The 22,939-nt window shown below is 35.4% G+C and overlaps 1 long non-coding RNA gene across 1 annotated transcript in view; it reads right to left on the reverse strand.

The window, feature by feature from the left end:
- Positions 1-294: 294 nt before the first annotated feature.
- The window catches only part of LOC107844802, a 36,035-nt gene continuing 13,390 nt past the window's right edge, over positions 295-22,939 (reverse strand). Inside the window, exons 2-3 of the long non-coding RNA XR_001666580.2 lie at positions 1,142-1,743; positions 295-1,022 (exon numbers count right to left, since the gene is read on the reverse strand). This is a non-coding gene — a long non-coding RNA (uncharacterized LOC107844802). The remainder of the gene's footprint in view (positions 1,023-1,141; positions 1,744-22,939) is intronic.

The raw sequence follows: 22,939 nt of genomic DNA on the forward strand, positions 1-22,939 counted from the left end.
TGATAATGAGGGAAAAGAAAATGATTAAAGAGATTGGAAGTCCCATTGAATATGCGAGGAAACTCTTCATCGCCAATATAGAAAGTTGCCATGCTCTATTGTCTTTCTGGTTTAAAAAAATATGTCAATATCTCAAAAGGTATATTTTTATCACAACCTATCCTCGATTATTTTTATAAAACAGTAACTTCTTTTGTGCAGCAAATATTAAAGAAACTGCAAGGAAATGGTTGAATATTTGACACCTTGGAAGTGAAAATGCTTTTATAGAACACAAAAGGATAGTTTCTATTACAAAAATACAAAAAAGAAGAAAATGGAACAAAATTCACTATTTTCATATCATTATGCGGTTGCATCCGGATGATCTATGCCTAGAGGAACCATTGATTGCATATCTCTATAAAACTTGGTCCACAACACGCCTTGAAACTATTGGTTATCAAAGAAAGTATCCCTGTTAGAGGGACCAAAATATAACGGAAGTAAAATAACATGTGAGGATATTCCTGAACAATTGGAATGATGCAAGATTTTTCAGTATGTGTTACACTCCTTATCAACTCATCAATTTGATATATTAAATGAGTTTTAGACCAGAAAATCTCTTGACAACTTCTCACTATCATATGGATTAGTAAACAAGTACATAAACATCAATGGAATTTGTCCACAATCCACTACAAAGAGTCATTAGGATTTTAGTGCCTCAAAAACAGAGAGGTGCACATAAAAAAGTCAAATGTTTGTCCACCCTCAATGGCACTAACAAGTATAGGTGACCCATCATAACTCTTTCCTCTTATGCATTTCAAGATAAAGGATGTGAAAGTACAATAATAACAGCCTTAGCTTTCTGAAAACTTACATCAAATCTCACAAATTTCTTGGTCCTTCATGGAATTTTTCTATCATAGCTGATGCGCAACCAGACTAGTCTTCCAAGTCCTATCAATTGAAAGTTAATGAGAGTACTTTGGACACTTCTATTCGGCCAGTTGGTAGCTACATTAGTTAATTTGCTGTACAACAATAATATAAAAGTATTATGATTCACTAATTGCATCTCAATTTTGCATAGCTAAATTTCCCAATGGTAAAAATTATGGTAATGGTTCAAAAATAAAGTAGTGCAAAATACCTTTTCATGGATAATGAGTTAATTCACAGGAATGTGAAAGATTTTGGCCCCTCCCATATTCTACACTATTTGCATCAGCGACAGAAAGTGTGTTGGATCCGACATACTCTGCTACGTCCTGAACATCCAATATAGGGTTGTTTTGCATCAATACAGTCACCAAATGACGTAATTCTCATACATCTTTTCTTTAATTTTTTTAAGCCACTTTTTACAGAAGCAACATCCTCAGCATAGTGTCATTTGAATTTGCTGATATCTTCATCAAGTTTTAGATAACTTGTTGTCACTAATTTACTATCAGTGTAGACATTTGAGTCAACCTTATAATCTGTCTCAGTGCCAACCTTCATCACAATATCCCATTCCCCATGATTAATCCATCTTGTATAACCTTCAATAAATCTGTAGTATATTGATGATCATATATTACATCCCTTTGATGCCAAGGAATATTACAACACTTTTCACAAGGACATTGGATTTCATGGCTTTGAGGATCCCCAACAGTGTAAACAAAGTCCAACAAACTTTGAACACCATTAATATACTCTTTCCCATACCTCAGGATCCATCCAATGCTTGACACATACTGAGCAAACCTAAATAATCAAACATCGAAATTAAGGCTTCAAATATGTATTGAATTATGCATGAACTATACTTTACAAGCATATCAATTATATGGGTAAGAACTATGCCTAGTAAATTCAACTTGGAGATAGTGGTTTAATTATTCTAAGTTGAGATTGTAGTCTTCAGATACCCCTACTTCCACCTTTGTTTTTGGATAAAGGATACCAAAAGGTGGAAGGAGGGGTGTTCTTGATACAAAAACAAAGAGTGAGGGTATGGTTAGACCAAAATGTGAAAGAATGTATTTGTGAACCATTTTCCATATGTTAGGGGTATTTTTGGCCCTTTCCCCATAATAATATTAAAATTTCTCTAACAAGTATGAAACCTATCCTCACTAGTAGAAATGACCTATTTGGATCTTAAAACAAAATTCCAAAAGGAAATTAAAAAGAGTAACGAACAAATGATAGGAATTTCTTAGCAAGTCATGATACTAATTGTAGATCAAATTCAACTTTAAGTCGACTACCAATCTTTCCAGATACAAATTAATCTTCTAGAGAAAAAAAGGAAAAAGACAGCTATATGTCATGGATAAGAACATCAAACAGGCTAGAACCATGCATTGCAAGGTTTTCCCTGTTTACAAGATATAATTGTCCCAAAGCCCACAATAACCAATCATAAAGTGGCAAAATAATAGCTTCAAAACAGCAAGAAATAGACAATTGTATGAGATAGGTATTCTGATATTACTATATTACCATCACAAACCTCCACATCTTAATTTCATAAGAAAATACAATAAAAAAATATCAAAAGCTAGAATGTGTCTCTTTAGTACTGTGAGACCATAAGTAACAACAGTAACGAGTGATTTCAACACAATGGTATAGAAGGGCAAAGCGCAGAGAACATTACAACCAAATTGAACTCAACCAAGCAGTAGGATTAATAGAATTCAATATGGTTCACCTCTAGTATTCGAACCTTGATATATTCATTAACTTTAACAGGTTCCAACACAATGAAATAGGAAAAGCATGAAAAACATAGGAAAAAATGAATTGCATGAGAAGATTCAGAAGATGCATGGGCTTGAAAAGAAAATGCACAATCAATGTAACAAAAGCCTCTTTCTTCAGTTTAAGATCTTCAAAAAGAAAAATGTCGAGAGTCAGCAGCAGCAGCGGAGCTAGAATTAAATACACAAGAAGTCAAAGTGAATTCAACACCTATTATATAAATATAAAAAATAATTGTAACTGTATATAAACAGCGTATTTTCTGCAGAAGAAATTCAGATGAAACCCTTGACCCTATTGGTTCTGCCCCTGTGGAGAGTAAACATATAGACTCATGTCATGGTTTAATCAATTCCATTATTTGAAGTCTTAATTAGAAATTGTATTGTTAGGATCATTAAAGTTTTGATAATTGCCAAATGAATGAAACATGTTGCTTAAGATGGGATCATTAAAGTTTTGATGATTACCAAATGAATGAAACATGTTGCTTAAGCTGGTCCACTGATGTACAAAATTAAGTACACTGATATATGAAGACAAGATTACTTGATTTCAGGAATGGATAAGTATGTAACTATGATAAACTCAAGATGAACATCACGTGTGGAATGGAATATTTTGAGTTTGATTACAACACTTAAAGAAAAGAGAAGTTGCATTGAAGAAGGAGTTTACTTCACATAAAACTCTAAAGAATTGAGAGTTTCACCTGAGATACAAGTTTGATCTACAAATGACTATTTGAAGTGTTTGTATTTAACTAGAGGGAGTGACTTGCATAATCACTCATGCACTTACAAATAAAAAGGCAATTGACAAATTGACTTAGCAATTCACAGATTGAGGGAACATGTAGTTGAATTTCTATGCATTAGTTTGGTTCTTGAGTTGTAATATTGATGTAATTCAAGCTTCAGTAAAGTATAAACTAAATTACGATTATAATAAATTGGTGGGGGTGTATTCCTGTTATGATTTCGTATTCAATGTTCCGTGTTCCGTGTTCCATGTTTATTACGAATATGTGTGCTTTCCTCCGCTGTATATTCCTGCATTCCTGCTTTACTCTGTTTTATATTCCTTATGGGTGCCGTATCTATGTTATGTCATCTGCTTCTGTGCTGTACTATGTGTTTGTGTGATACCTCGTAACTTGAGCCGGGGGTCTTTCGGAAACAGCCTTTCTACTTCATCAGAGGTAGAGGTATGGACTGCGTACATCTTACCCCCCCCAGACCCCACTAAGTGGGAATACACTGGGTTTGTTGTTGTTGTTGTTGTCTTCAAGTTGGGAAACTCGATGACTTGGGATCACATACCTTGGGAGGTTTGTGAGTTGTGTTGAGTAAGAGTTAGAGTTTATATAATTCTTAGATTACATAAGTCTTGTAATTTGTCATTTGTCGAGCCAAAGTTGATTGGTGAAGTTTAGGGTAAAATTCTGTAAAAGTATAGGTCGTGGTTTTTTACACCTTTTTGAGACGAGTATTTTCCAAGTGAAAATCTCTAACTCATTTACTTACTCTGTTACTACTTTATTGAAATACGTTAGGCAACTTGTTTCAATTAGGCAACTTGTTTCAATCATAAGTTATAACTAAACTAAAAATAAGTAAACTAGTAGGTCACATATTGTATCATTTGGTATCAGCTTGAGTTATCTTAATAAGGGTTAGTACCTAAAGATAAGATCATCATGATGAACTCCGCACCACCTCTACTGGACACAGTGAAATATAATCAACCACTCAACCACCACTTTTTTATGGTTCTCATATCATTTGTTTGAAGGCTAGAACGGAAATGTTTCTTTAAGGATAAAATTATGAGTTATTGGATAGGATCATTGATGGACCAACAATCCCTATGAAAAAAGTTGACGATAAGTAAGTCAAGATGGTTAGAAGTAAATTCACTCATGAGGATATTATTGCATTAAGGAAGAATTCAAAGGCCAAAAATATTTTGGTTTGTTGACTAGATCATGCTGAGTACAACAGGGTGTAAAACTTCACCACTGCTAAACAAATATGGAATGCTCTGGCGAATGCACATGAGGGTACCACTCAAGTGAGAAAATTTAGAATTTTCTTACTTTTCATGAAATATGAGGCTTTCAAAATGAAAAAAATAAATCACTACATGAAATAATAACAAGATTGACCTCTTTGACTAATGAGTTATCTTTGGGAAAGGTAATATCTACTGAGAAATAGGTAGAAAGGGTTTTGAGAGTCCTACCTAAGTCTAAATGGAATGTCAAAGTCACAGCAATCAGAGAAGTAAAGAATCTCACTAGGATGACCTTGGATAAGCTAGTTGGTAACTTGAAAACTTATGAAACGCAAACATATGAGGCAAAGAAGGATGAAGCCACTCCAGAGAATAAACTTAAAGAATAAAATACATAAATAAAAATAAATTAGACATTAAATTGGTGGACACATATGATCAAGCAAAAGATGATCAAGAAATTAAAATTAATTTGTTGACATAGATGGTATATATCACAGATGTATTCAAGCTGAATAAACCTTAGTTTGACTCGTTATGTTATCACTAAAAAATTAAAGAGGTGAAGTTTTTGTTGGCCTAAAATAAGGCAAAGAACGGCTTAAGGCTTAAATAGAGTGTGTTTTTCTATTGGTTTCTACTGGTTAATCTATAATAATCTATAATATATTAAAAGTGTGACTCCCCTAAGAAAAATGAAACACCCTAGTGTCTTGACCTTAGAAAATTTCTTGGAATTCTGATCTCTAGACCCAATAAGACTCATGGATATGAGTCATATATTGGGGTACAGATGGTATAGTCCAATCATATACTGACCAGTGTTGATTGGTGGGATGGATTTTGGTTACTGGAATGAATATGACTTAGGCGTACAAGTCACGTTGGTGGTTACAAACTATTTGATTCCTTAACTAAATCTAAGACTTGGTTACTTAGATTGGATCTAAGTACGAGTGGCTCACTATGAGCCGTAAGCTAAGGTAAGGACTCGTATGGTGGATAGTGTCTAAATCCTCCTTAGGTGTAAATCTGCCAAGGGTACGGAAGAAGGGTACGGATCGTATGCCGTGGTTACCACCTGATTGGATAAGACGTATACTGGATAGTGTTTGGTCCAAGGGTATAGGCTCAGGATATGAGAGGTAGATACCGATCATATTGAAAGGTACGACTCGTGTGGGTCAGTCGTATCCTTGTGACGGGATTTTGGTGCAACTTAAGTGGGGGTATTTTAGATATTTTCCTACTTATCCTAATAGGGTCCCACGACTTCTAACCTACTTGGAGGTTATTTTTCTATTATTCTATTCATTGACACTTAGAAGCTCTTCCTAAACACTCTATAATTCTCTCAAAAGATTTTGGGCAAGGGGGCTAAGGTTTTAATTAAAGGATCAATTTGAGGCTTGTCTTGGTGATTTCTTTCCATCATCATCTAGGATTAAGGCATGTTTTCTTACCTCATTATTAATTGTAACACCCCATATTTTTTATCTATAAATTGAACCAACATTCTTACGTGTGTAAGTTATAATTCTATAATTTTATTTGAATTCATGTCTCATGACTATTATCATAGTGTGTGAAGTACTTTAGAGGTAAAAATGTTCATAGAAATTACTTAGAACAAAGTTGAGCTAAGATTATTTGATTCGTCCAAAATTTGGTATTCGATTCTACAAGGGTGTACTTTAAAAATGTATTAACTTTTATATAGATTGAATTTTCAGCTCAAGACCCACCAAATTGTATATAATTGAATTAGCTTTCCAACAATACCAATTTTTCCTAAATTTAATACCCGAGCAAAAATTTAAAGCCATTTTCATGAGAGGCATTAAGCCGAGGTGATATGCCCGCAATGCGCGCTCCCTCGCCCGCACCTATTTCCCAAGTTTTATTTTTGCGTTTTTACGGGTAAAAGGCTCCTTTCCTTCACCCTAACTCATCCATAACAGATAATTAAAGCCTCAAGGAGCATTATTTGCCTCCTTTACTCATAATTACTCTCCAAGAACAAAACTCTAATCTCCATTCAAGAACTTCAAGACTCCATAACAATCTCTTCAAGAAAAAACAAGAATTAAGTTCCCTAATTCAAGAATCTCAAGAAAAGCTTTCAAGATCATCCCCAAGGGTTTCAAAGTCAACTTTTCTACATCAAATCAAACCTATTAAGGTATGTGGGGTTATGAACAAGGATCCTCTTTCATCCTTGTACCTAAAACTTATTTTAAGTTAAGATTTCATGAATTTCATATTAGGTTTATATCCAAATTTTCTTGTTTTGAGTTCATGAATTTATAAGTGATTTAAGTATTGAAGTGCATGTTTATCTTACCTATTTATGCTTTGAATTAAAAATTTACATCATGAATTGCACTTCCTTTTTATGAATTGAAATTGTTGAATAATTTCAAGAAAGATGTTGAGCATGAAGTTTGGCTGTAAATTTTCATGAGTTTAAAGCATGAATTTTTAAGCCCAAATATTAAGTATTAAGATTTTGAGAAGATTATGCTCTTAAGTTTCATTTGTTAAGTCCATGTCAAGAATGAATTTGAAATTTCAAGAAGACTATGGTCTTAAAATTTAAAGAAAGAGAAGAATAATTAATTTTCATTACAAACCCTTGTGCTATTTTAAGGTGGATTTCCTAAAGTTCTGAGCAAGAGAATGGGAGTAGTATTTAGCACCGAGTTGGGTATGATTCCAAGGTGTCATACCCCAGAACTACGTGCCACCATAGAATTGAGATTAAATGCCCATAGTGTGCTAAGATAGTGATCACTTAAGATAAGGTTATACTTCTTGGCAAGAGTCTGACACCTCTCCCTAACGTGAGGTTTTCCACTTAGGGAAACATGATGTTGGACATTATGATAGCTCACATAGTGATGTCGGTTAGAAGAACCTCCCAGAGCCCCAAAGTCCCTAAGTCCTAAAACAGAATAGCAGAACAGTTTTAGAAACCAAGTGTAAAGGCTCATAATTTATTCAGATATTGTTTTATACAAGACATTAGCTATGAGATTTTACCTTTTAGTTAATTGATTTAAAGGTGAGCCCTTTTTATACTTTGCCTGCATAATTTATAAATAGAATTACTTCAGTCCTACTTATTTCACCCATAGAAAGAGTAAAAGTATAGCTTTTAGAACTATGTGTTATGACTCACAAATATCATCTATGCTTTATTATTTCGCAGTACATGTTTTATTCAAGCCAAGGTGAGTCATTTACACTTAGCATGCATTATTTTAAAGTTTATGAATATATTCAGTTATTATTTCACTTATGCATTCACCCCACTATGCTCAGTACATTCCAAAAGTACTGATCCATATATACGTTTATCTGCTACATTGTTTAATATTGTAGGTACTGGTTCTATTGTAATCCATATATCAAGATTAGACAATTGCAGATTCCAGTCAGCGGACGATGAGTCCTCCTACTTCGGCGACTTTAGTTAGATGTTATTTATGTACATTACTTTTTTACTCATATGTATTGATTAGTGATAGTTGAGTCGGATCCCAGCTATCTATAGTCGTATAGTAGATACTTTATAGATGTCAGTTAGAGTCAGTCTTGTAATGTTAGTTCCACTCTTCAGTTTTATCAGAATGTAAGATTGTATCAATATTGTATTTTTCCCAGATTTCATCGTGATTATGTTTACGCACATTAAACTAAGTTATTTTATACATATGTAAATCAGTTACTTAATAGTATGCCAGTACAAGAGTTAGATTGGGATCACTTGTGGTCCTAAGCACCGTGTGACGTCTTAGGAACCATTTCTGGGGTGTTACATTAATTCTAACTAAAGGCAAGGTTTTTATGAATGTTTTCATAATTTCACTGATTGTATGATTTTGGTTTTCAAATATGATTTGGGGGTTTTGATGTTAAATGGTTGGTTATGGTTTCCCATGATTTTGATTATGCTTTCATAAGCATTAATGGTGGTTATGGATAATTGGATTGCATGGGAATGGTTAAATGGTAATTGGAATTGGTTTTGGTCATATTATTCCCCCAATATGTTTGACAAAATGCTTATAAAGATATGTCCATTGCATTGACTACTTTTAATGGAACTCTTGCATGTTTTAAGACCTGGTAAAGGAATCGTGCATGGTTTAAATGGTTTGAAATGGTAAATGGATAATTGTTTATACTTGTGGGGAACATGGAAGTCTCCCAAATGTTTTAATATGGTAAATAGATGGGCACTTGAAAGTTCCCTTAAACCTATAAATAGTTGGCTATGGATGATACTTGCAAGTAAGAGTTGGTATGATAATACCAATATCAATGGCCTTGGTTAATAAATGGACAATGGTTTAGTTATTTAGAAATTAGTTTTTAATGGGAAATAATGGCGGGAGGTGTAGCTAAGCCATAGAAGATGGAGATTTCGAGAGAACTAAAACTGGAAACTCATATTTGCCGATATGGGGTTAGTCTTGGTGACCATATGCATAATGTCACACTATATTTGGGGGATGAACTACTCATCCCATGGGATACTTCCCTAGTCGTGCGACTATACTGTAATGACCCGAAATCATCTCCCGGGATGTCACACGGTGCCTAAGGCTATGAGTAGCCTCAAGCTAACCCTTAGAGCTAGTTTCTACCAATGGCACTCAATTCAAGATAAAAATAGACTCAATACTAGCATAGTCATATCACATGAACGGAAATATGGAAAATATACTCAATCCATAAGACCACAATATAGAGAAATCTCAACAAAAACACAAAATCGAACCCTCGACATATCATAAGTCTGACACTAGTCTGACAAGCCTCTACAAATCAAAATCTAGAAAGTCATTAGGACAGGTCCCCAACTGACTCAAAATGAACTGAAGATAAAACATAGTCTCTCAAGTATGGTAAATATCTGAAGATCGATCCTCAAATCATGAGGACTCACCACTGTATAAAACGTAGGCAAGGTACTTGAAGAATCACGGGTAAGGTTGGGACTGAGAACCTGAACCTACATTATGACACAATGTAGCACATAGATATTTATATGGATCAGTACTTGGAATGTACTGAGTATGCGGGGATGAATGCATATGAATAAAAAAGTAACTATCTTCTTTAATCAAAGCATGTATGCATTATAAGATGACTCACATGGCTTGAACAAGTATAAAATATAAAGCTCATAAGTCATGTAGAAGGGAGCATGTAACACAAATCTCGTGAGTTATCATTGTTTAATCTCAAAATTCAAAATCTTCTCTTGTTCTCAATACTCAAAGGCTAAGGGACTTTAAACAATACTTTCAACTCATGCATAAGTCTCATGGAGAGTAAAACTTCTTCAATGCTCAATATTTTATAACTATTTAGAACTCATATACTTGGAATTTGGAATCATATAACTTGAAAACATACTTGAAGGCATTTCATTCACTTTAGGAAAATATCTCATCTCAAGCTTTAGGTAAATCACTCCATCTCAAATGGAAAGGCATTCTAGTTTATGGAAACAATTTATCTCAAGGCTTTATAAAAAGTACTATAACAAGGGAATATGCTTTCATTTAGGAAATAACTCACATAAAGAAAATACTTTAGTTAGGGAAACATCTTTGCAATTCAACCATTTAGGAAAATAGCTTATAGGGAAGGAAAATAAGTATTTGGTCTCGAAGTCTAAATGTCAAGGGAGGTTCTTGTAATTGACATAAACCATGCGAGCTACATGGAGTCCAACGTTTTGTCCTCCTAAGAAAGATACCCCACATTGGGAAGAAGCGTCATACTCTTGCCATGGAGTATAACCTAGGTCTAGTGATCACTAAATGAAACTCGGCCTCGGGCCCAATCATAATCATCATAAACTCGGCCTTAGGCCCAACCTATGGTGGCACGTAGTTTTGGGGTAAGAAACCATAGTAGCTTACCCACTCGATGCTAAATACTACTCCCTTTAGATTATCTGCGCTCATCTCATAAAAAAATCTACTTTTAGAATAATCACATGGTTCACCACGGACCCGATAATCAAATCGATAATCTTATATAGTGAAGTGGATTTCAAAGATCAACGACCATTAGGTCAATTCATTTCTCAATCATCTCAAAATACTCAAAACATGGGTGCTCATAGAACAAAAGTTCATAATTTCACAAGTCTCAAATAGGGCTTACTAACCCATTATTCAATCTCAAGTTAAATCTTATCAAAAGCATAATATATAGCATATAGATTCATAAATCATATGGAAATCTAGGAATTTCAGCAAGTTACCTCAAAATCTCAATATAGCCATATGCTTCAATATCTCAACAATGCAAATATTAGCTTATCAAAGAGTAAAATCATGAGGTTTATACCCAGCTATAAATACTCAAGAAAACATGTAAAAATCTTGCCATTTGACTCTTAATTCATGGGAAATATCAATATAATGCATCCAATAATGGATGAAAAGCACAATTTAAATTCATGTAAAAACCTCATATATTTTAAGAATTTCTTGATGTAAATAGCCTTTTGGGCACAAAGGTGAAAGGGTTACCCTTTTTCAAAAACCCCACATACCTTGAATTAGAATCTTTTAATGAACTCTCACTTTTGGAACTCTATTCGTGCTCTAGAGTGAGGGTCCTTGAGGCCCTTGACTTGGGAACCTTGAATCTTGACTCAATTTAGGAAATCCATGGTGGATTCTTGAGGTTCTTGGAAGAGTTTTTAGATACTTAGGGTTTATATTGAGAGAAAACTTGAGAAAAACCTCATAAGATGCTTGTAAATGGCTTTGACTCAATGTTTCCAAGATTTTATAGACTTTGAAAAGGTTCAAAGTGCCCTTTTAAACATTTGTGTGAAACTAGAAAAATTAAAATGGAACCCGATTTCATTGGCCTCCGCGATGCGCCACTTATCACGGTGGCTCACTAGAATTTGACAATTGGGAAATTGGTAGCCTCCGCGATGCGGAGCCGTCATGTTTTCCCGCTGGTTGGGACCTGGAACTCCTTTGTGATGCGTCACTATTGCGGGGTTCCACTGGAAATTGACAATTGCCAAATCAACCCTCTCCGTGACGTGCCAGGCAATTAAATGATGTAGTTTTTTTACTAAAGCTTAAATTAGTCATAACTTCTTATCCTAGTGTTGGATTTGGGCAAATCTTATATCAATGGAAAGCTTATAAGATTTCCCACATGAAAAAAAAAAGTAGAAATTATGGAAATTCTATATGGTTAACATGTTACTCACTTAGAAAGAAACTTCTCAATCTTTTAGGACCAGAATCATGCCTTACTCGACATGTCCTACAACTCAAACTATGAGAGAACTTTGTGGGGCCTTACATACACTCACTAGGGCCCTTTTAATATTAAGAGCTGAACTCATATAGTCATGGGTGATTTAGGACTGCAAAGCTACACAACACAGGTAAAGGTTTTAAAGGCATGCTAAAATCGATCTCTTTTCAAGATATGGTAATGAATATATATATATATATATATATATATGGTTGTGTGCATATGTATGGTTTTACTTGGTTTTATAAATGGAATTATTTTATCCTTACCCTGAGCTCATGCTAGCTGTCACTCGCTAACCCTATCTACTGGCGGATGTATACCCATGCTATGCAGGAACTAACCGTTCTACTCCTTCTACATAATGATTAACTTGGGATCAGCATTTGGACTAAAGTGGTGAGATTTCCATACTTTCAAAAGGGATCATTTCATATTATGGATATTTGTAAATATTTTGATCTTATTTTGGACATTGGTTTTGGCTATGGTTGGAGGCATATCATAATCGTATTTCATTATTCTTTTAGTTAGAGGATTTATGGTACTTCTATGGGTTGGAATGGGCGGAATCAGTATTGGTGTCAGCCTTGGTATTGGAATAAGCTGAAGGGATGATATCATTAGACGATATTATTAGTTGTTCTATCCTATTTCATTTTGGGATTAATTATATTATGTTTTGGAACGTCCTTGGTTATGGACAGGTTTATGGCTCTTGTTTGGTATGGTTGGATTATTGTTATGGGATGGTTAGACTTGGTTGTGTTGGTCACGGTAATGATCTATTCCCAGAGTATTTATGTGAGTTGTTACACTATTTTGTTACATGCTTGAAATTCAGCCAACTCAGGGCAGGCGAATTGAGGTTGGGTTGGGTAACGAGGGTTCTCTCCAGTCCTGGTCGAACTTAGGATGCCTATTATAATAAGGCCTTAAGGTGGGTCGTGTCAAGTTGCTATCAGAGCCTAGGTTCATTATTAATTGAGAGTCCACAAAGTCATTTCGATTTGAGTCTCTTTTGGGGTTTTATAGCGTGTCATACTTATAAGGGAGAGGCTACAAGGTATTTAGGAATATTTCTCTTTCTTGGTATTCTATTTTCAAGATTGGAGTCTCAGTCCAGGAATCTTTTTTAATCCTTATTTTTTCCTCTTTTAGATCATACCTTATAGATCTGTAACACAAGAAAATTCTTCTATCCCATCTAGGGGTAACACTGAAGGGGTATATCCTACTTCTAGGATTCAACTTCAATCTCATAGTCCTATCCCTGATAATTCTAGAGTTCCACCGATTTATACTAGTCCTTCTCAAGGCAAGGTGACTAATGCAGAATTCCATTAGTCTGTTCATGCTATTGCAAAATTAATTATTGCTCAGGCTGAGCAAGATGTGTCTAGTGTTTTGTCAGCTGAGGCCATAAGGATTGGCCAATTTATGAAGATAGGTCCTCCTACTTTTTCTAGAGTGAAGGTGGAGGAGGATCCACAAAGCTTCTTAGATAAGATAGAGAAGATATGGAGAAGATATTTTAGGTGATGCAGGCTACTAAATATAGAGGGGGTAAACTTTACAGCTTATTAGATCAAAAAGGTTGAATATCAATGTATGAAGAGTGGGATAGGGATAGAGGAGATGTGGAGTCGTCATACTTATGGGATGCCTTCTTTGGTGATTTTCTGGATTGTTTCTTTCCCCAAGAGTTGAGGGAAGCAAAGATGAAGGATTTTGTGAACCTCAAGCAGGGAAGAATATCTATCAAAGAATATGCGTTGAAGTTTCACCAATTGTCAAGGTATGCTCTTGATTTAGTGGCTGACATACGGGCTAGAATAAGGAAGTTCACTTCTAGGTTGAATCAGAATCTAATTTTGGAGAGTAAGACTACCTTACTGATTAAGGATATAGACATCTCTTGGTTGATTTTTCATATGCAACAAGTGAAGGATGAGAAGAGGAAGCAGGAAGAGTTTGGAGATATGTAAGGTAAGAGGAGCAGGTTTTATGACCAGTGAGGTGCTCAGACTCAGGGTGGTTGAGATGGTGGCAAATAGTAGAAAAAAGTAGGGGAATTATGGTTCCTACTCTACTACTAGTGCTCCTTACCAGTCGGGCAATAGGTGTCATCATGGTGGTGATAATTTCTGGATGCAGGGTGCCCAATATTAGGAAAGTAAAGGTCAGTCAGTTTTTTCATACCCTATTTATTGGTTATATGGTCGTCCTCATCGGGGTTATTGTGATAAAGAAAGAACAAATGCTTTAAGTGCGGCTAGATAGGTCATCGACTCAGGAATTGTCCAATTAATAAGGTTGCTACAAGGGCGAATAAAATTTTTGTGGCTTCATCTTCTACTCCTACACCTGGTGGTGTGGCATCTGTTTCTACTACTACTCCTGGTTCTAGTATTGGTCAGAATAGGTTATATTTATTGGAATATCAACAGGAATTCAAGGCATTACAAAATGTCATTACTGGCACATTATAGCTTTTCTCTCGTAACGTATATTACTTGCTTGATCCAGGGTCTACTCTCTTCTATGTGACTCCTTATATGGATGTATCTTTTGGTTTTGATCCAAAGTTATTTTGGATCTTTTTTCTATTTCGACCCCAGTAGGTAACTCAGTTATTGCTAAGAGAGTCTAGAGGGGAGGGTATCTGTTGGTGGTAAGCAGACCTTGGTGGATCTGTTTGGGTTGGATATTGTGGATTTCGATGTCATTCTGGGTATGGATTGGTTGCACTCTTGTTATGTGTACTTGGATTATCGGACTCGTAGGGTTATCTTTAGATTCCCTAGTGAACCAGTTATAAAATGGAAGGGTATTTCCTTAGCTCCTAGAGAAAGGTTTATTTCTTATCTTAGAGCTTGAATGTTAATCTCTATAGGTTATCTTTATCACATGGTCTGGGTTAAAGATTCTAACTCAGAAGATCCTTTTTTTCAGTCAGTTCATGTGGTTAATGAGTTTCCAGAGGTCTTTCTGGATAATCTTCCTAGTGTTCCTCCGAATAGGGAAATAGAGTTTGGTATTGATCTAATTTTGAACACTCATCTAATTTTTATTCTTCCATATAGAATGGCTCCGACTGAGTTAAGGGAACTCAAAGAGAAACTTAAGGATCTTAAGAATAAGGGGTTTATTCATCCAAGTGTACCTCTTTGAGGTGCACCGGTGTTGTTTGTGCACAAGAATGATGGTTCCCTTCGGATATTCATTGACTATAGGCAGTTGAATAAGGTTCCAGTTAAGAATAAGTATCCTTTTCTAAGGATAGATGATCTGTTTGACTAGTTGCAAGGTATCAAGTTCTTTTCTACGATAAATCTTTGGTCTGGGTACCATCAGCTAAAGATTAGGTAGGTGGATATTCAGAAGAAGGCTTATCATACTCGATATGAGAATTTTGAGTTTTTGGTGATGTTATTTGGTTGACTAATGCTCCGACGGCATTTATGGATATGATGAACAGGATTTTTTATCAGTATTTGGATCTCTTTATTATTGCTTTTATTGATGACATTCTAGTTTAATCGAAGAGTGAGGTGGATCATGCTAATTACCTCTATGTGGTGTTGCGGCCTTAAACAAATAGTGGTTGTATGTCAAGTTCTCCAAGTATGAGTTTTGGTTGAACGATGTAACTTTATTGGGTCATATTATTTCTTGTGAAGGGATCATGGTGGATCCACAAAAGGTTATTGCGGTGAAGAGGTGGCCTAGACCTACGACTCCATTTGACATTCAGAGTTTCTTGGATTTAGCCCGCTATTACAGGCGGTTTATGGAATGCTTTTCACCAATAGCTTCCCCTTTGACCAAGTTAACTCAGAAGAAAGGTCAAGTTTTCTTGGTCAGATGCTTGTGAAAGAAGTTTTGAGAAGTTAAAGAATAAGTTAAATTTGGCTCCAATTCTTACTTTATCGAAAGGTAATGATGGGTTCATAATCTATTGTGATGCATCTTGAGTAGGGCTTGGTTGTGTGTTGATGCAGCATGGGAAGGTGATTCCTATGCTTTCAAGAAGTTGAAGGTGCATGAGAGGAATTATCCTACTCATGATTTGGAGATATTGGAGGTTGTGTTTGCTTTAAAATTATGGCAGCATTATTTGTATGATGTTCACATTGATATCTTTTCTGATCATAAGAGTCTACTCTATGTGTTCACCCAAAAAGAGCTTAATATTAGGCAGAGGAGATGGCTTGAGCTTCTCAAGGATTATGATATGAGTCTTTTCTATCACCCAGGTAAGGCTAATGTGGTTGTTAATACACTTAGCAGGTTATCCATAGGAAGTTTAGCTCATGTAGACGAAGGAAAGTGGGAATTGGTAAAGAATATTCACTCTTGGCTAATCTTGGAGTTCACCTCTTGGACTCTAAGAAGGTGGTGTGGTAGTGCAAGAAGTCGTTTAATCGTCTCTTAGTGCGGAGATTAAGGAGAAACAAGTGCTAGATCCTATCTTGATGAAAATCAAGAGTGATGTTGGTGAGCAAAAATTAGTGGTAATGGTAATTTATGGTACCAAGGGAGGTTATGTGTTCCTGATGTCGATGGATTACAACAAAGGCTTTTGGATGAGGCACATGAGTCATGCTATGTTGTTCATCCCGACTCGACTGAGATATATCATGATCTCAAGGAGATATATTGGTGGAATGACATAAAGAAGAAAGTGGTTGATTTATGGTCAATTGCATAGTGTGTCAACAGATTAAGGTTGAACACATAAGGCCAGGAGGGTTGTATCAAGAAATTGATTTGCCCGAATAGAAGTGGGGAGTGATCAATATGGACTTCGTTACTGATGTTGGGTGTTTCTATGCATTTTAGCATTACTATCCTAGCCTTTTTAACCTTGTATTTAGGATGATTCTTATGCTATATGTGTTGATAATGATATAAATAAGCATTTATATGTCCAAGTATGTGTTTACAATGTTTAATGGTGTTTTCACATGAGTTTTGATTCAATTCGTCCATTTAGAGTTCAACCAAGAAAACTAGTGTGACTAGCTTGAGCTAGGTGTTGTCTAGTATCTTGTGTTGGGTTCTAATGTGTATTAATGAGTTCCTAAGGTTTTTATTATGTATTTATATGTGAAACAACTTAGTTATAATGTTCAAGGGTCAATTGGGTTAAGAAAAGAGTCAAAACAATGAGCTAAAGCTCAATGTGAAATTAGCATATGCCTAGCTCGTGTTCTAGTTCACCATTGAGGATGTTGTGTTATTTTGAGCTCTAAATTGTTGTGTTTAATACTATAGGATTCTTGGTGAATGAATTATTATGACATATGAAGGATATACAAGCTTCAAATCAAGTGAAAACAACTTTAAAACACTCGGAAATGACCATGGAAGCACAAGACACAAGTTGGACGCAATTTGGATACCCAAAATTTATGGGGCGCGTGTCAACTATAGGAAGGTCCAATTGACGCATTCAAAACACCAATGGATTTACAATAGACCCAATTTTGTTACACATAGGCTCATGTATCATTTGGTGGAGTTTAAGGAGGCGCCGCGATGCGGTAAAAACGCGGTGAAACTCTAGAAATTGACAATTGTCGATTGGCTAGACACCGCGACGTGGTGGCCATCAAAAGTGGAATAAAAATTTCCCAGCTGAAGGTTAATCACGTGGAAACCCAATCCTATTTGTTTTATGACTTGCTTACTATAAATATAACGTGTTAAAACATATTTTGATCATCTTGGAACCCCTAGATCGCTTGGAACAACATTGGAGGCTACCAAAACTTCTTTTTAAGTTCTTATTTCTTTAATTTATCTTTATTTATGGTTTTAATCATTCATACAATTATTTGGATGTTGATTATGACTATGAGTGGCTAAAAACCCTCTTTTCGGGGTTGAAGCCAAGAACATGAGTACTATTTCTATGCATTAAGTTTGTTTTCTTTGCTTAACACTATTGGTTGTTTGTTTATTGTTGTTTTAATTAATTTAAGGATTGATCACCCTTAGAATACATCAATTGTTAATTTTGTGAACTCAGGAGAGGGAATAGGGAGATATAACATGGGAATAAGCAAAGTATGGTTCTTGATTCTTTATAAAATAAGAAACTTAAATTAGTATCTAGGACAGGGATGTACTTAGATACCTTACTTAATTCATACGTAGGATGATATTTGTGAAGAACTTAAGTTAACTATTACATCCCAGCTCAACGATATAGGTATAAGGTTCAACTTAGGTAAAAGATTAGAGGTTGGGAAACCGTAATCATGCAATTAACCCTACGAATCAACAATCAAGATAAACAAGTTAACGAATGAAATCCAAAGGGATAATATGATTGTTCAGAGTGCTTCAACCCTAGGTTTTCTCTTATTGATTGTCTCAAGACCTTTACTTTCCGCATTGTCTAGTTTTAATTTACAATTTCCAAACTCTTTATTTGGTTACTCTCGCATCAATTGAATCTGAATTGTGAACTGAAATAAAATAATTGTCAAATCAAGTCTCTGTGGGATCGATAACTCGGCTTTCTTAAAGGCCACTATATTACTTGGTAGACCACGTACACTTGTGTGTGCGCTTGGGCACTGTCAGTTACTGATCTTCTTCGATCTTGGAGTTAATATGATTCAAATTTGATCATCGTGGATAGGATGACTAAGTCTACATATTTTTTGCTAGTGCGGACTACTTTTTCAGTAGAGGACTATGCGAAGCTATATCTTCAGGAGATTGTGAAGTTGCATGGGGTGCCTATTTCGATTATCTCTGATTGTGGCACGTAGTTTAAGTCTAATTTCAGGTGATATTTTCTCGGAGAGTTGGGGACCAAGGTAAGTATGAGTACTACTTTTCATCCGTAGATGGATGGTCAAGCATAGAGAACTATTCAGGTATTGAAGGATATGCTTTGGGCCTGTGTGATTGATTATGGTGGCAATTGGATTGAGCATCTACCTTTGGTGGATTTTGCTTAAAATAATAGTTATCATTCTAGTATTGGTATGGCCCCTTTTGTGGCATTGTATGGTAGGAGGTGTAGATCTCCTATTAGTTTGTTTGAGCTTGGTGACGCGGATATTTTTGGTCCTAATTTGGTCTACCAGGATATGGAGAAGGTGAAGGTGATTGGGGATAGGCTTAAGATTTCCCAAAGTTTCCAAAAGTCCTATGCAAATGCTACGTGTAGAGACTTAGAGTTTGAGGTTAGGGATAAGGTTTTCCTCAAGGTATTTCCCATAAAGGGAATAGTACAATTCGGCAAGAAGGGAAAGCTCAGTCATTGGTATGTGGATCCTTATGATATTTTGTGAAAAGTTAGTAATATTTCTTATGAGCTAGAGTTGCCTTCTATCTTAATCTTGGTTCATTCTGTCTTTCATGTTTCCATGTTGAGGAAATGCATTGGTGATCATTCTTCGATTGTTTCTTTGGAAGGATTCGGTCTCACAGATTCTTTATCTTATGAAGAGGTTCCAGTTGAGATCTTGGATAGGCAAGTTCGTTGTTTATGGACCAAGGATGTGTCTTCGATTAAGGTTCTTTGTCGAAAACATAAGGTGGAAGATGATACTTGGGAAGCAAAAAAGGACATAAAGTCCAAATATCCGCATTTGTTTTCTACTCCTGGGATTTGTGCGGAAGGTATATTTCTTCAACATGTCTTTGTTTTCAGAGTTTGTTAAAGGAAAGATTACTATCTTTGCCTTTTTGTTTTCGAACTTTCTTAAAGATTGGGAATATATTTGATAAGATAATGTAAAGGACTCGTGTGTGTGGTTACCTCTACCTTGACTGTCATTTGGGGACGAATATTCTTAGGAGGGGAGACTGAAATGCCCTAGTTTATGGACCTTAGAAAGTTTCCTGGAATTCTGATCTCTGGACCCAATACGACTCATGGGTACGAGCCGTATGTTGGGGTACAAATGGTATGATCCGGTCGTATACTGACCAGTGTTGGTTGATAAGATAGATTTCGGTTACTGGAATGGATACAACTTAGGGGTACGAGTGGTATTAGTGGTTACGGACCATTTGGTTCCTTAACATAATCTTATACTTGGTTACTTATATTGGATCTTAGTACGAGTGGCTCACCATGAGCCGTAAGCTAGTATAGGAGTCATACCCAGGACACATATGGTGGACAGTGTCTAAATCTTCCTTGGGTGTAAATCTTCCAGGGGTACGGATGAAGGGTATGAATCATATGTTGTAGTTACGACTCTTTTGAATGAATCATATACTGGACAGTGTTTGGTCCAAGGGTAGAGGTTCAATATACGAGTGGTGGATACCGATCATATTGAAGGGTACGATTCGTATGGGTTAGTCGTATCCCTGTGATGGAGTTTTGGTGCAACTTAATTGGGGGTATTCTGGAAATTTTCCCACTTATCCTAATAGGATCCCACAACTTCTAACCTACTTAGGAGGTTATTTATCCTATTATTCTATTCATTAACACTTAAAAACTCTTCCTAAACACTCTATAATTTTCTCAAGAGTTTTTGGGCAAGGATAGCTAGGGTTTTAACTAAAGTATCAATTTAGGACTTGTCTTGGTGATTTTTTTCGTCATCGTCTTGGTTTAAGGCATGTTCTCTTCCCACATTGTTAATTCTAATTAAAGTTATGGTTTTTATGAATGTTAACATGATTTCGTTTATTCTATGATTTTGGTTTTCAAATATGATTTGGGGGTTTTGATGTTAAGTTGTTGGTTATGGTTTCCCATGGTTTTGATTATGATTTTATATGCATTAATGGTGGTTTTAGATAATTGGATTGCATGGGAATGGTTTAATGTTAATTGAAATTGGTTTTGGTCATATTATGCCACCAATGTATTTGAGAAAATGCTTATAAAGATATGTTAATTGCATTGACTACTTTTAATGAAACTCTTACATGTTTTAAAACTTGGTAAAGGAATTGTGCATGGTTTAAATAGTTTGGAATGGTAAATGGCTAATTGGTTATGCTTGTGGGGAATACGGAAGTCTCCCAAGTGGTTTAATATAGTAAATAGAAGGGCACTTGAAAGTCCCTTTAAACCTATAAATGGTTGTCTATGGATGATACTTGCAAGTAAGGGTTGGTATGACGATACCAATATCAATGGCCTTGGTTAATAAATGGACAATGGTTTGGTTATTTGGAAATTGATTTTAATTGGTCAATAATGGTGGGAGGTATAGCTAAGCCGTGGAAGGTAGGGATTCCAGGGAAACCAAAACTGGAAACTCATACTTGCCGATATGAGGTTGTTCTTGGTGACCGTGTGCATGATGTCACACTATATTTGGGGGATGTACTAGTCATCCCATGGGATACTTCTCTGGTCATGTGGCTACACGCACTGGGACCCTTTCAGCAGGGGGAGATGAACCCATATAGCCCGTGGATGGTTTAGGACGGCAAAGCTACAAAGCCAAGGTAAAGATTTTAAAGGCATGCTAAACCTGATTTTTTTTCCCAGAATGGCTAGATATATATATATGTGTGTGTGTGTGTGTGTGTCTGTATGGTTGTGTGCATATGGATGGTTTTACTTGGTTTTACAAATCACATTATTTTATCCTTAACCTGAGATCATGATAGCGGTCACTCGCTAACCCTGTCTACTGGAAGCTGTATACCCACGCTACGCAGGAACCAGTTGCTCTCCTCTTCCTACATAGTGATTGACTTGGTATTAGCATTTGAACTGAAGTGGTGAGCTTCTATCTTTTCGGAAGGCATCATTTCATGTTATAGATATTTCTAGATATTTTGACTTTATTTTGGATATTGATTTTGGCTATGGCTGGGGGCATGTCCCAACCGAATTACATGACTCTTTTGGTTAGAGGCTTTATGGTACTTCTATGGGTTGGAATGGACGGGATCGGTATTGGTGTTAGCCTTGGCATTGGAATAAGTTGAAGGACTGATATCATTGGATGATATTGTTGGTTGTTCAATCCTATTTCATTTTGGTATTAATTATATTATGTTTTGGAATGTCCTTGGTTATGGTCTGGTTTATGACTTTTGTTTGGTATGGTTTGGTATGGATGGATTATTGGGATGGTATAGTTGGACTTGGTTGGGTTGGTCATGGTTGTGATTCATTCTCAGAGTCTTTATATGAGGTATTATACTATTTTATTGCATACTCGAAATTCAGCAAACTCAAGGCAGGCGACTAGAGGTTACGTTGGGTAACGGGGGTGGTCTCTGATCCTGGTCGGACTTGGGAAACCCATTACGATAAGGCCCCAAGACAGGTCGTGTCAAAAAGTGATTTGAATTTTTTGTTCTTTATTAAAATACTCCTTAATAGACAAAATCATTTTTTCACTAGTTTTTAAAAATAATTATCATTAAATTATTATTCAAATATTTAGAATATAAGGAAAAGGAAGAATCTCATACCTATAAGGAATTAAATATAATGTACCAAATTTTTTGTTAGGATTCCTATGCAACATTTTAGGAAAAACTCAATCTATGGAAAGGGGAAAAAATAAAAAAAAATTATATTAAAAAATACGTATGAAAGCTTTTCAAGGAAACTTTTAGGAACAAAAAGATTTATATATATATATATATATATATATATATATATATATATATATATATAAAAGGAATTAAATATAATGTGCGAATTTTTTCGTTAGAAGTCCCATGCAACTTTTTAGGGAATACTCTATCAATGAAAAGGAAAAAAAAAAAAGAATCAAAAGTTATATAAAAAAAATACATATGGCACGTTTTTAAGGAAAAACTTTAGGAACCAAAAAATATATGTATATGTATATGTATATGTATTTGTTATATATATATATATATATATATATATATATATATATTCCTT

This window comes from Capsicum annuum, chromosome 10 (assembly GCF_002878395.1).
Source record: "Capsicum annuum cultivar UCD-10X-F1 chromosome 10, UCD10Xv1.1, whole genome shotgun sequence".
Lineage (NCBI taxonomy): Eukaryota > Viridiplantae > Streptophyta > Magnoliopsida > Solanales > Solanaceae > Capsicum > Capsicum annuum.